Below are 16,186 nucleotides of genomic sequence, written 5' to 3'. Positions count from 1 at the left end.
TGATAGTGGAATTTATCGCAGTTAAAGTAACTCAGAACGCTTACGTAAACTGCACAATGGCAAATTCTCCACAGCATTTTAACACCAGTTTTCCACAATTTGGTCCTCACCGTTGGATCGTGGTTGGCAACAACTCTTGTTCTTATGATTTTGGAGAAAAGGGGAGGACTGATCATGGCCAATTCGCAGAGTATTGTCCGCAAAATATCAGCAGAACATGCATAAAGCGGAAAATGAACGTCTATGAGAGAGAGAGAGAGAGAGAGAGAGAGAGATCGAAATGATCTGTAAGACGGCAATCGTTAATTAACCAGACCACCCTCTTCCGGATAGCTTCAAGCAATCGTAGACAATTTGGAAGTTCGTAGTAATACTCGTGCAATACTTGAAACAAGTTATCGACTCGAGTCTCTTTCGTTTATTATCAGATAGAAATCGCACTAACCTTCCTAAGTGGCAAAAAGTGGAAAACTAGGGATCGATTTCCAATACGTTAGACTAGAGACCGCTTATTATCTTGAGAAATAAAAAGACGGAAAGTGATTTTTAAAATTTATTTTGTAAGTTTCGTCTATATAAACAATTTTAAAAAATAGTAAAAAAAAGCTCTGCAAGTAGAGAGCTGTAAGTGACTTTGTAACTGTATATACACATTAATAGAAAAATGTCAGAGTTTAGACATATGTCCTACATAGCTAAGGGGAAAAGAATAAAACTTAGTTTGGTTTTGGACATAAGGCCGAATCAACTAATATGAGATTTGTATATTGTCTCTAAACTGTGTGCATTCTTTGACAGGTTATTCCGTTTTCTCGGGATGTATCCCAGATAAATTTAGGCAGAATTTTCCTTTTGCAAGAAATTTATAATATTTACCTGAAAATATTTTATAAAGTTCCTCGCTTTTTAGATGGGATTGAAACCCAGATCTTCTTTCCACTGAAGGTTAGATGTCGCACTGTCCTCATAACTGCGCTATAGAGGCGCGAAAGAATGAGGCCTATTAGAACACCTCGGGCCTCTAAAACTGCTTCTCCGTAATGATTGAACTAGTCCAGTAATAAAAATCTTTCTAGGAATTTCGCCTTTCTGTGCAAGAAATAGGTGGTGCAGGACAACAGTAAAGTTGATTGCACTGGTTTAAATTTTCGTTCCAATAATATCTCCTTCTCATAATAATAAGTTTTTTTACCCTGATTTTCTTTTTTGTAATCCATGAAGTAAACCATTATATTCAGTTGTGAAGAATTATATAATTTCAACATACATGCATATTCAGTATGTTGAAAAGTCGAAACAAAATTCGGAAACAAAGTGGTATTGTGTTAAATAGTGGTGTTGCATCAACAAAGTTCGTCAGTAGAAATGAGCATTGCATTTACTTTGGTTTGATGTTTTTGTCATAAAAATAAGTGACAAATACCATAACCCACCAAAAAAGTATTGAACACATTCATGTGTAAACAAATCTTTATAGACAGATATTAATAAGATATTATCCCAACTTTAGCCGCGACTATTGTTCAATGTATGAAAGTGTGAATTCCAGTCTTAATTCCATATACATACTGAGACCAGCATACCATGAGAAGCAGCTGTTACCCAAGAACAACTTTTAAACTTCGTTTTCAACACTTTTAAACTGTTAAACCACTTTTACCAGTTTAAAAGTGTAACTGTTAAACTTTGGAACCCTAAATTCAGTTAAAACGTGTCCTTTCCAAGTATCATCCATACTCGAACACATCTGCTAGATAGGAAGATTATGTAGGTGACTTTTGGTTCAGTAGAACTGAATTCCATTTGTGAAGAGTTCAGGTTTTGTGTTTCATGGTCTTTTATAATTGCTAGAGTTGTAGGCTCTTCCAGTAAAATTCATGACATACAGCTCTCTACACTACGTTACTTTATGTATCATGAAAACACTTGGAGTTGCCTGTGGTTATTCGTCTTTTCAAACACATACTATCTATGCTCTCTCGTAAGATGAAATAAGTGAGTGCAAGATACGTAGTCGTATCTTGCGTTCACTCTCATTGTGGAACTTTGTTTCACATATTCCCAAGAGTGAGCTTGAAAATGCTTAATTGCTGCACAGTAAAGCATGCCAACAATTTCCTTCAAATGATATTATTATTATTATCAGACCCCATGAAGCGAATCAAGTGATCTCGTGAGGTCCACTATCTCTCTCTCTCTCTCTCTCTCTCTCTCTCACACACACACACACACTGCTCATTACACCGTGACTTAAATGCTTTCACTGTCGCCATACTCACCACACTTTCAGGCAATGCATTCCAACCACTCTTCATGCAAAGACATACTCCTGAAACCCTCTTATAGCTTCTAGGGATGGCGTCTTGTTATCCTCCTGTCTTCATACATTCTGTGAAAACTATCATCCACATTAATCCGGTAATAATCCTTACCAACTCATATGTCTCGATCATGTCCTCACGTCTGCCCTTCTATTCACACTGTACAAATTGCATTCCCTCAATCTGTCTTTATACTCAAATCCCAGAAACCACCTTAGTTAATCATCTCTTCATCCTTTTAAAAACCAGATGATCAAATCTGTGTAATAGGTGTGCCTTCTGATCAAAGTCTTATATAACGGAATCATAACATCCTTACTCTTACATGTCAGTGTTCTCTCCATTACTCTCCTAACGGACTGTGTCATCCTCACAAATTTAGCAAAATGTATCCAAAATTTTATGTCCCTATCCACCAAAACCTCAGATCCCTCATCTTCTCCACCTCCATGAAGATATCCACCAATTTTATGCTCTATATCCCATGATACAACTATCAAATCTGCCAACTTTTTGGTGTGTTCATACAGGGTGTCCCAAAATTCACGCAAGATTTAAATTTAGCGCAATTTGTGCGGTAAAGTGTTGCCAACGAGAAAAAAAAGACAGCGTGACAGCTGACAGTTCAGGGTTATTAAAAATGACCACACACAGCGAAGAGTGTTCGTTGAATGGATTATGGAACAACAAGAAGTGGATGCTTATTTTTCGAACAAAATCATCTTCAGCGATGAGGCTCATTTTCATCTTGATGGCTTCGTTAATCGACAAATTATCGCATTTGGGGTTCAGAAAATCCACGAGTGATTGTTGAGAAACAAATGTATCCACGTGTCACTGTTTGGTGCGGATTTTGGGCTGGAGGCATCATCGGTCCATTCTTCTTCGAAAATGCGGCTGGTAAGGCAATAACAGTTAATGGTGCTCGCTATCGCGATATGACAATCCAGTTTTTTGTGCCTAAATTGCAAGATATGGATGTGGACGACATGTGGTTTCAACAAGACGGTGCCACATGCCATACAGCCCGAGAAACAATTCAATTACTGCATAAGTCATTTCCTGGTCGTGTAATTTCCCGTTTTGGTGATCAGAATTGGCCGCCCTGATCATGTGACTTAACGCCGTTGGACTTTTTTCTTTGGGTTTTTTTTTTTTTTTGAAGTCTAAGGTTTATGCCAACAAGCCCACGACCACCCACGCCTTGAAGGAGGAAATTGAGCACTGTATCAACGAAATTCAGCCACATTTATGCAAAACGGTCATGGAAAATTTCGACAAAAGAGTGCGTATGTGCCAGCAAAGCCGTGGAGGCCATTTACCTGATATGTTATTCCATGCATAACCCTATACTGTATACTTTATGAATCAATAAGAAATTACAAGTTTTAATTAAAAACCTATATTTTCTATCAAAATTACTTCTTGCGCGAATTTTGGGACACCCTGTAGTACTTTACACAAGTCGAAAAATTTGCATATTTCATGATCGCATCCATATTCCTACAATGGGAGCGTTGTTCCATGATTTTAAGTAGGATAGTGTATTTGGAACATAAATGTTTGGAATAACGACCGAAGTAACTAAAGCTATAAGCCAGTGTATTGATCTGATCTGATACTGTGGCTTCCTCTCTTGAGAGGGTTGCAGCTGATTACTAGAGAGATAGTGACGCAAGGTGGTTTCCCGTTGCCTTCCTTGCCGTATATTTATGAGTGTAGCCTGTGTGTTCACGGGTCCGGTTTGCCTGCTTGCAGGATGAAAAACCCCAGAAAAACTAGCGGAAAAAACCCTGTTGTCCACTCCCAAGACCGGCTAACTTGGCTATGGCTGAGGAAGATCCTTAAGCTCCTGACGTCGTTGACGAGAATCGAACCTAGGACACTCCTTCCCCAGGCATGTGGTTGCGAAGCGCAAAGCCACTAGGCTAACCGCGCGGACTGAGCCGGTGTATTAGGTTTGCAAATTTCGTGTATTCTTATAACCTGTTTGCGTGTTTACGGGATTAAAAAGATTAAAAATACCAGTTTATAAGGGGGAAAACCCTTCCTATCTTTGTATGAGACATGGGACGGGAAATCAAAGTCTACTTTTTCGTTTTATTTGTTTTCTTTCTTTTTCTTTCTTTCCATTTTTTTTTTTTTTTTGTGAAAGATAAAAAAGCTTCTGAAGTTATTGAAATGCTAAGCTACTGAATGTTAAACCCTTTAAAAATTTTGAGCTGTCGTTAATCATTTTGAGCTGTCAGCTCAAAATGATTAACGTTTAAAATTTTTACGTTAGAACAGAAGATCGGAATTCAATACCAATAAAAACAAAACTGTAAGATTAATGTCTGGAAATTTTGAGGAGGATGAAAGTTTGTGCAAGGAATATTTGCATTCTTTGCTTGTTACTTGCATGTTATCGTATATTCTGAAAGTTTGATATGTCCTTCATCTTTGACTTAAACAAAAACTAAACTTAGGAAAAGTTAAAAAGTAAGGAAAAGTTAAAAAGGTAGAAAGTTTTGAATGAGAATAAGTTCTATAATAATCGCCGTTGTGTAATATATAAGGGTTGGAAAGAAAGTAACAAACAATCCGGTGCATGATAATGATAACAGTATCTTTGATACAGTTATCATGTTATGCACACGAGCATGCTTGGATGGCATTCTGCTGATCTACAAAAGTATTTCCAGTAATCTCTCCTCCCTAGGTTTTCTTATATTGCATATCTTTACTTCATGACATCATCGATGATAAGTGCAGTGTGTTCTTGAGTAGGAGAGGAGAAATAAGTGATTTTTATATGCGTGTGCTTCGTTCAGCTAGGATAAAGAAAAGAAGTATTCTTTTGATTAATAATCTTGACAACAGAGTGATGAAGACGTAGTGCAAGTTACACATCATAATTATTCCTAGAAAGAAATGCAATTCGCAGTTGTATTGCTATTTACCATCAATCCCAGCTTTAAATAGTACACAGCAATATACATTTTATGTCACAGATTTAAAATTGGTATTTGTGTGATGGTAAGAGGATGAATGGTTTGTCAATTCTTGTATGTCATCTACGATTCATAGATAAACAGGAGTGCACTTATATACGTGCTAGTCTTTCTAGGATCTGCAAAGAATTTGTAGACCAAATGAATACACCCGGTAGTATTAGGGAAAAACTGGGACACTTGTCGTGAACGGCGAAAACGAAACAAGAATCAAAATTATACGTCGAAGTGAACAAAACCACAATAATAATAACTGCATCGTCTTGCAACAAGATGAACCTTGTGACTCTTCTTTTAGTTAGTTCGGTACTCTTGCCAAAGATAAATTTAAAATTTGGCTTCTTTCATCTGATGCGGCCGGAACTTTTGTAAGAGGATTTGCAAAAATATATGGAACAGATCTACCACAAAAAAAGTGGCTTCTTTAAAATAAATAAAAAATAAATCTCGAAATTCGTAATGTGGTCACACAAACTCAAGACGCAATCGATTTCTGTCAGAAACTCGTCGTTTTTCAAAAGCAACCTCCACTCACCAAGTTAGCCAGTCTCATACGACGACGACAGATTCCTCCTTTCCTCGGAATAGACAAATCTGCCTGAAGAACGCATGCAATTAGCAATAAATCATCTATCATAATCCGACCATAATCGTACAGGAGTAAAACTTAAATAGCGAACTAGCGAGGTTAATTTAAAGCCAATTGACAAATGACGAACTTCAGTTATCCTTAGCATCAAATCAATGAGTGTTAATCTTTCAGATGTGAGTCACGCATTAGAGACAGGTAATGCAGATATTCCAAAGACATGCCCATGAAGCTAACAAAATGTACTGCGTGGAATGCCAATCCAAACTGAAAAGTACATTGTTCAAAGTAACTTATGCGCGATCGAATATATGCAGACAAGACGAGATGATATAGCTTATATAAGCGTTGTTAATTTTATAGTCAGTTCTAACCATGAGGAAAAGAAGCCTATTGCTTGAAATATATAGTGTCCAATAATTAAGGCAATATTTAAATCTTTATTTTATTTTTTATATTTAAAAATGTTCTATATATAAAAATTGGGAATTACTGAAACTGGGGTAGGTTTTCAAAAATCCTTTTGCTACAATTACGCCTTCAAGAAAACCTTTATCACTTATTCGACAGATCAACAGCTGCCGATATCAAAATAGCAGATAAACAACACACGAAACTAATGCTAGAAAAAAAAAAAAATAAATAAAATAAGGGGAGGGGGGAGAGAGAAAGAGAGAGAGAGAGAAAGATTTGTAATAACTTGTTAAACACACGTTATTGTTTACGAAAACCTGTATTGTAAACAATATCGTATCTGTGTTATTTACAGATACACATACGGTTTAGATGCCTGTATCATTAGAATGTAAACATTATTGAGAGGAAAGATAATTATTAAACTTTGAACCCTGAATATAGTATCGTATTTAAGATTTCCAAATGTGGATGAAAAGGATTAATGCATTTGTATTTGAGATACCTGGTTCATGAAGTAGAAGCACGTGATGGCTTCTTTGTTTTTAGAAACCTTCATTACCAGAGATAACTGAAGACTGAACAAATGGTGATATTTTCCAAGATTGCATAGTGAAAAAAAAAAGAAGCCAAGTATACTATGTAATACACTATTGAATAACAGAAGATACCACACATCATTGACTTCTCTTCGAATTGTTATCCACCATTACCTTAACTTCCATTGTAATATGTTCAAATGTTCTTGAGAGTTTTGATACACCTACTCAATGAAATAAAAACTAAAGCATTATTTTACAACACTGGGATTATTTTACAACAAGAATAATGATCGGCCAATTGGCCAGAAGAATTTAAAAAAAAATATCATCGAACATCTATTAGTCCCAAGAATTTATGGCGCGCCAAAAATACACAAAAAGAGATATTCCTGTCGACCTGGTATTCCCCCACATACAGGAAAGGCAGAATAACGTGAAGAATAGTTTGCGTTTGATCGAAAAGGTAAAAGATATAAATATAAAGCCTTCAGACATCTTAGCAAGTTTAGTCAGTCCTTTCGCTAATGTACTAGGGATGACACGGTGGATATACTTGTAAATCTTTCCCCACCAGACTCAGTAAGATTATTCAAACACTGTATAGAAATTTTTTTTTTTTTTCATATTTCGGGACATATCGGAAACAAAAAGGACTTGCCATGGGTTCTCCCCTTTCTCCAGCCTTAGTCAACTTCTGTATGGAAAATTTCGAAATGAATGCAATCAAAAAACTATCACAAGAAATCAAACATTTGGTTATGTTACATTGATGATATTTTCGTTAATTGGTCAAGAACAATTGATGAGTTAATTAATTTCAAAGATTATTTGAGCAACAAAATTCCTAATACACCTTCTGCAGATACCTTACTTAAACAAGATTTTAAGAATGCAGTCATGCTACCGTACATCAAGAATGTTACAGACAAAGTGGCTACGTTGCTCCATGAGTAAAACATCATTTTTTTTTACTATTGCATAAAATCTTCAGATTCTTACATCCACCAAAATCTCCACATTATCCCATGAAAACACCAGGAGTTTATGAGATTCATTACTCTTGTAGCATTTGCTATGTAGACTAGATGGGAAATTCGAGGGAAGATCCGTAGGTCTGAACACGTAAAAGACGTCGAAAAAAAGAAGATAGCATAAATCAGGCTTGGCATTCCACACAACAAACAAAAACGCCTTATATTGATCATAATTGTTTCATAAGAAAGTTCAAGGAAGCCTTTCAAATGCTAAGGATTCCCACAATGCAACCAAAATCAAGGCTTAATCTTAAACCAAGTTTGGTCTGCTTTCGTTAAAAATCAAACTGCCATGGACCTAGGATACGACACGCGCGATTGCACAGAAAGGGATAGCAGTAACTAGAGGTGTTCTCTTAAACAATAACTACCAGTAATGAATTTAACTTTTATTATTTTTTTTATTCTATTTACTTATTCGTAGCCTTTTGTTGTGTAATCTTTTGCTAATATCCCTCACGATGTAATTATTCGTGCTTAAATGAAAATGTCATTATGAATTCTCCTGAGAATTTTAATAACACTAGCGTATAGCTAGATATTAAAATTTTAAAAAAAGGGTATGTGGGTAATGAACGTTTGGGAAACACTGTAGTAGAGGAACTTTTGCACCCGGTTTTCCGATCCCAGAGTTAGTCGATCTTTAGAATATTTTGGAATTTTGTTCAGAAGGAAACACGATTTTTCGATCTCAATCAATTTTAATTTTGTAATAAATGTTTCTTACCTAATATATATCTCCTTTAAGAGAGAAAATTTTCCAGTCTTATTTTGAAGAAGAGTATATACGAGTACACACACACACACACACACACACACACACACACACACACACACACACACACACACACACACACACACACACACACACACACACACACACACACACACACACACACACACACACACACACACACACACACACACACACACACACACACAAATAAAATAAAATCCCATCCGCTCAGACGGAGCCATATCACGCCCTTTTATTATGTTTCCCCCATTAAAACAAACAAACAAACAAAAGGGATTTAAAAATGCTGATCCATGAAGTAAATAAAAATCAATTTTATATTTAATGAATATGCTTCAAGACATTTTGACAAAATATTATATAATTAGTAACAAATGAAACCTTGACTTTTAATTTAAAAGAAAATTATATGTAGTTTCAGTGCCCATGAAACTCAAGTTCTCTTAGTGGCCAAGCATTAAGTTAATAGAAAACTGCCCTGACAAAACTCTTTAACTCTCATTAAAGTCAGTCACCCGTCAACAGTTAAAATAAGCAGTCGTGATGGCAAAATACATTCTCTTTCAGTATACGGTTAAATGACTCACGTGTAAATTATGTACACTATTTTCAGTAACTACGTTAATTACGTTATCATTGCACTGACACAAAGCTTACATTGTAAATCGCTCTAAAACTAAATTTGTCATTCCTATAAATGACGCATATTTTTTTTTCGGTAATTCAAGCGCTGAATTGTCTTGAAATACAATTTTTATAATATTTATCATAATATCAGATAGCTTCGTGATGCTCTTAATGTAAGAACAAAAGAAATTACTTTTCCACTTTGCTGAATTCCTACAGAAGCAGTTTCTTACTGTTTGTAAAGTAGAACATTATAACAAATTTTATTTCCCCAAATAGCTTGTAAGCATTCATGCAAAAGCGAAGTGCATCACCTGTCTTTATACTACTGAGAAAAACACTTTAAGCGCAAACAATGAGATTCATATTTAATGCGGGTATCGTTTAGAAGACTTGCGTTTTGTTATTACGAAAAGTGTTCCATTCCATAAAGCTGTTTTAATAAATAGCAGAGCGAAATCAATAAACTTACAAACATTTTTTGGAAAAACATGACCCATTCGGTAAACTATTTGCATTAAAAATACAAAAACATTTTCCCAGCATTTATATATTAAATAAATATATAATTAAAATTAAATGTAACTAATTAGTGTTAGGACGATAAAGCCACTTAAATAATTTGAAGGAGTAATTGTTTTTTCTTCAAGTGGTTACACACCGCAGTAGTTGAAGTATTTTATCGTTACGTGCTTGCTGTTGTGGCCAAACTATCAAAAGAAGTTTGTTAATTGCTGATTTGTGTCTTTCATACACTCCAAAGAAGATGAATGTTGCGTATTTAAGCAGTTTTATTCTATAAATTTTACGCAAAAAAATGAGTGAAAGTAAGTACTGTTTTATTTATTTATTTTTATTTTTATTTTTTTTTGTAATTTCACTTCAAGTATTTCTTTGGAGAAATTAATGAGTTTTCTCATTAACTTTTTTTCCTCCTCAATATTTCTTCCTTCAGTTGTTCTCGTAATATTTTTACAGTACGAGTATTTTCGATCGCTACATACCATTTGGCTATAATAAGATTTTTTTTTTATGTATAAATTTTGAATGTATTGTGTAAAAAGCCGCTTGCATGTCTTCTGTATATGTTTTTATGTTTTCCTTGGAAACAGGAGTAAGCGATCAGAAGTCGAAGATTACTTTTGCATTCTGGATACTGTAAAAAAGTAATGAGCAGGATATAATTCCAGGAAGGTAATCAGTTTCTTGGGAACCAATATTTCTACTGTACTTCTTTTGGAATTTTCCACTTAAACGCTGCTTTTTCGGTTTGCTTAATAAATAAATAAATAATCATAACACAATTAGAAGTTTAATAACTAATAAATCTCTCTCTCTCTCTCTTTCTCTCTCCACGTTTAAGATTATAAATTTTCATTAAAAGAAAAGAGAAGTGTTGGACTTATGGGTGGAAAGAAATAAAAAAAAAATTTCTACTCACATTTTTGTACTGTAAAAATACTAATGACATGGGTGGAATGACTTGGAGAAGGTGGGCACTTGCCTACCTATTCACACACTGTGCAGTGCTATGAACTACTGTAATATGCACTTGATGATGTTTAATGGTTATTAGTCAAATATTATAGAATGCTTTTTTCAACGACCTCATATTATACTGTGCAACGTTACGCTGTAAAATATATATTTATATACTGTGTATTCCACTCTCTAACCAACAGTCTGTGGATTGTCCCATGGACAAAGGCATGGTAGACTAAGTTTAGATAACCAGAGCAGAGGCTAGAGTTACGCCTTTCTTGAGTGGAATTCACAGTCTAAGTTGTATATATAGAGAATGGTCCAAGATGTTGCAAGCTAAATGAAATTCGTATATCCCATATTTGTGTTACCGAAAGCAGTATACATGACGGTGGCATCATATTTGCTGGTAAAGTGTCTTCGAGTTCTTTCGTGTTGGCGAAACCCAAGTATTCCATTCTTTTGATGGATGAGCCAAGTCGTTGTTGTTGTGGACTTCCGGTGCACACTACCTGTCATCGGTGAAACATTTACCACCACAAGCACTGTTCGGTGGTGCGTCTATCTTTTCATTTAGAAATACCGTGATTTATACATAGAGAGTGTTTTTTTCCTTCTTCATCTTCAGCTTATTCCACTTAAGTAGGGCCGCTGTTTTTAATGAGTCTCCTCCACATCCCACCTGTCTTGGGCTGCAACTACATCTAAGTTCTTCATCCTTAGGTACTCCTACGCCAGCTCCTTCCATCTCTTCTTTGGCCTCCCGCGCTTCCTTCTCCCCTGCACATCCATCTGCATGACTTTTCTTCCCACATATTCGTCCTCCCTCCTTGTCACATGATCAAACCATCTCAACCTTGCCTCCTGTATCTTCGCTCCTAAGTTCCTAACTTTCCCCGTTCCCCTTACATAGTCATTTCTCAGACGATCCTTTTTGGTCACACCGCATATCCACCTAAGCATTCTCATCTCTGCTACTTCCATCCTGCTGATGTTATTTTTCTCAGGGCCACAGTTTTCATAGCATACGTCATAGCTGGTCTCACCACTGTCCTGTAGATTTTTCCCTTTAGATTGACCGGTACCCTCTTATCATATAGCACTCCAGCCATCTCTCTTTCTTTTGTTCCTCCATCCAGCTTGTATCCTGTATCCCACTTCCTTCTCAGCCTCTCCATCCTCTTTCACTGTTGAACCTAAGCTGTACTAAAGTCGCCAACCTTCCTGATGACATTTCCTTCCAGCTCCAGATCTGCTTCTTGGCTGCTATCCCTTTTGCAACACATGAACTCGGTCTTACTTCTGCTCAGGTCTTATACCTCTCTTTCTTCCAGTACTTTCCTCTATCTTTCCAATTTACCTGCCACTTCTATTGATTCTACACACAGCACGATGTCATACAACATTGTCCAATGCACGTCTTCTCTCACCTCTTCCGTCACCATATTAAACAGGAACGGACTTAATGCTGATCCTTGATGCAAACCAACTGTCACTTGAAATCTTTCTGTCTCTCCCCGGCAGGTCTGGACTCTTGTCTTCACATTTCTGTACATCTCCTGCACCAACCTGACATATTTCTCCGGTATCTTCTTCGCCCAGACTTCTTGCTTCGGCACTCTATCGTACGCTTTCTCCAGATCAATAAACACCGAATGTAACTCTCGTTGTTTCTCTCAAAAACTTTTCCATCATCTGCCTAACTCAAGGATAGCATCCCTCTTCGATCGAGCAAGCATGAAGTCAAACTGCTCCTTTGCAATCTCCGCCTCCTCCCTCAGTCTTCCATCAAGAATCCTTTCTAGGATTTTCATTGTGTGGGACATCAACTTTATTCCCCTGTAATTCTTACAGTCTTGTGCATCCCCTTTACCCTTGTAAATAGGGACAAGAGTACTTCCCTCCACTCCTCAGGCATTTTTTCCTGTTGGCAAACTTTTATGAACAGATCCTACAGCAAGTCAATGCGCTCTTCCCAAGCCTCCACTGGGATCCTATATGGGCACACCGATTTTCCATTCTTCATCCTCTTTACAACCTCCTCAACTTCCACTCTACCGATGTTCTGCACCATCCCCTCATAAAGCTGCCCATCTTCTCTGTGGGTCCTCACATTTTCCTCGTTCAAGAGCCTTTCAAAGAATATTCTCCGTCTGTTTCTTATATCCACATCCCTCCTTAATACTCTTCCTTCGGAGTCTTTGATCTGCTTCACATGTATGATGTCATTTGATGCTTTATTTCTACATTTTGCCAATCAATAAATTTTTCTCTGTCCTTCCTTTATTTCTAATTGATCATAAAGATCTTGATACGCCATTTCCTTCGCCTGCGCAACAATTCTTTTGGCTTCTTGCTTTCTCTCCCTGTACTCATTTCTGTTCTCTCCCATTCTTGACTCGTCCAACTTCTTCTGTGTCTTCTCTTAGCCTTCACTGCTTCTTGCACATTATTATTCCACCACCAATCCTTCTTCTGCTCTCTAATCTTTCCAGATGTTCCACCAAGCATCTCGATTGTACAGCCCAGAATTGCGTCTCCACCAATCTTGTACACTTTCCAGTCCATCCGAAATCCTCTCTAACACCTCTCCGTAAAAAGGTTCCTCATACTCATAGAGAGTGTTATCATAAAGTATAATAACAAAACAAATTATTGGATGGTGAAACTATTTTAAATTATTATATTAAATTAAAATATTAAATTTTTTAAAAGTTAGACAATATTAAAAAAAAAAAAATCAGACATTTCACTGATACCATAATTTGATGCTATAGGCAAGCTGCCACGTTATGTAATTGCAATGTCTACCATATGACAAAATTAATAACATATGCTGCAGTAGAATTTTGTAACCATTTTGGCATTATAAATGCTAACAAATTACTAGGAATATGAGTTATTGATAGTTGTGATGAAAGTTTTTAGAATCACAGAACTGTCTGTCAACTGTGGGTCTTTTTTCAGGTTAGGTTCAATGGGCCAAAGTACCTTTTAAAATTAATTATTTAATTTACTTGCGAGCAAACTGCCAGTAATGACTGATTTTCCCTTTCAGTCGTTTCCGACTGTAGGTGATTTTGCAGGCATTGCCCACAAAGTATTCCTTGTGAGATTTTTACAGGGTAGTAGTTCACCATTGCTTTCTCCAACCCCCAATTTTATCCTGGCGCGGGACCGACATATGGCTGGGAAGTATTCATGACTGTAATCCATGTGTATTCATTGGCCGGTTTGCTGTTCTGGGGGACGAAAATCCCGAGTTTACGGGTGAAAAATCCCCTACCTCCATATTTTATTTATTTTATTTCGTGTGCGAACTACAGAAAATCTAAGATCATACATATAAGTTAAACTGTAAGGGATTCTAGTTCTTGTGTGAGCTGCTTCTCAATGTTATCAAAGGATTTTTCTTGATCAGCTATTGCCTAGTCATCTGCATATAAGAAGGTTCTTATATGCAGATGACTTTTTGCATACATTTAAAGAATATGGATTAAAAGCATTTGAAAGCATACATTTAAAGAATATGGATTAAAAGCATACATTAAGAGACAAAAATGCTTCTTGCATAAAATATTACACAAAAACATAAAATGTAAAATTTTACTCATCCAGTGATTAATATACCTTAAAGCTGTTTCATTACACTGCATTAAATCTTCTTGGGTACATATATTATTAATGTCTATCAGGCAGCATTGCAGAAGATGATCCATGGTTTGTGTTTCACCACATGAGCAGCTGTCATTGTCTGTGTAGCCCCATCTGGCCATATTCTGCTTCAGGGCCGTCGCCAGGTTAGATCGCGCCATGAGGCAAACAATGAAATATCGCCCCTGATGGATTATAAAACAAAAATATAAGAAAATCTTCAACTGCTATTTTTTTTTATTACAAGAGAAACATTAATGCAAAACGATTACATAATATTATTAATTAAATGTTTGCTCTAATGGGATATCACACAAAAAACATTTTTTTATAAACTCTTCTAAATTGAAATTATAAGCTATGTTATCGATACAGTTGCTACACCAACCAATCTTTCTTTGGTAATTGCTGTTCGCAAATAATTTTTAATCAGTTTAAGATTGAAAAAACTTGTTTCCGCACTTGCTACGCTAACAGGAATTGTTAGCGTAGCGACGGCGCCTACCGCAATATGGCTGAACGAACGCCCTTATTAAGCCGCGCAGTGAGGTAGGCTGCCTCTATGCTATACCCTGTCGACATACTGTTCTGCCCATTCCGGAACGAAGTCTACTCAATGTCTTCCATCTTTGCCAGTCTAGATGTAAGCCGGATTTAAAAGATTCGTTTAAGTACCGAGCCTCTGGAGATTGTTCTTGCCACATTGTTGACCTTATTGCTTTGATGGAATCAACCAACGGTTCCACTGAGTGAATAAAACTTTTCCTTGAGTTTAGCCTCCTATTTACTGCAACATGTCCATACAAAGGATGCCGTTCATCATTTAGTTGTTGCTCCCCCACATATCTACTCTGTGTTGTTCTTCTGATATGAGGAGGTGCAATACCAGTATTGATGGTCAATTTTTCTAGGCTTAAGGCAGTCAGTACTGTGCAGACACGTTTCATTGAGAACCTTGTCAATAATTTTGACATGTGATGATCTTTCCCAAACAAGACTAGAATACTCGGCTGTCGAAAAGCAAAGTGCCAGTGCAGAGATGTGCAGTACTTGTGGACTTGCATCCCACCGAGATGATGTTAATCGGCGCTAAAATTCAAACACGTTATTACGTGTTTGAATTTTAGCTGCTGTCTTCTCTATGTGTCGCTTATAATTTAAGGTCCTATCTAGTGTGACACCTAGGTAAGTTGGATTTCGATAATTGACCCATTTCAAGCCATCCCATTCTGTATTCAACTCTCTCCTTGCCTCCCTATTATTGAGATGGAATAGACACATTTGAGTTTTACTGGGATTTGGTTTCAGTTAGTTTTCCTTACAGTAAACTGTAAGGGATTCTAGTTCTTGTGTGAGCTGCTTCTCAATGTTATCAAAGGATTTTTCTTGATCAGCTATTGCCTAGTCAGTCATCTGCATATAAGAAGGTTCGTGAGTGTGGGTTTATAGGTTGGTCGTTAGTATATAAAAGCCCGAGTTTCCGGGTAAAAAAAACCCTATCTCCGTATGAGATCGGCTAACTCATCATTGGTCGAAAGGGAGCAGATAAAATTTCCTCACGTCACTGACGGAATCTAACCCAGGTCTTTCCGACCAAATGGCTTCGTCTATACTGAGTGAGCTACGGAGGCTCTCTGCCAACAACAACCGATTAAAATAAAGGAAATATTTATTCGACGAAAATTTTTTTCATTGATTTCTATGTGCAAGCAAAACCATTTAGTTACCATGGGAACATGGAAAGAAGGCGCCACTGTTCTAATCAACAAAAAG

The 16,186-nt window shown here is 36.6% G+C and overlaps 1 long non-coding RNA gene across 7 annotated transcripts in view; it reads left to right on the top strand.

Annotated features, from left to right (window-relative positions):
* The first annotated feature begins 9,700 nt into the window (after positions 1–9,700).
* LOC150101839 (uncharacterized) overlaps positions 9,701–16,186 on the top strand; it is a 141,445-nt gene continuing 134,959 nt past the window's right edge. The window contains exon 1 of one of the 7 annotated variants that reach the window (XR_016549001.1): positions 9,701–10,104. This is a non-coding gene — a long non-coding RNA (uncharacterized LOC150101839). The remainder of the gene's footprint in view (positions 10,105–16,186) is intronic. The other 6 variants (XR_016549003.1, XR_016548988.1, XR_016548989.1 and 3 more) reach the window with 6 other exon arrangements.

Source organism: Typopeltis vanoorti, chromosome 11 (genome assembly GCF_054136105.1).
Source record: "Typopeltis vanoorti isolate ZY-2024b chromosome 11, IOZ_Tvanoo_1.0, whole genome shotgun sequence".
In the NCBI taxonomy this organism is placed as follows: Eukaryota; Metazoa; Arthropoda; class Arachnida; order Uropygi; family Thelyphonidae; genus Typopeltis; species Typopeltis vanoorti.
The sequence above is the reverse complement of the archived record's forward strand: the minus strand, read 5'-3'. Positions and strand labels throughout refer to the sequence as shown.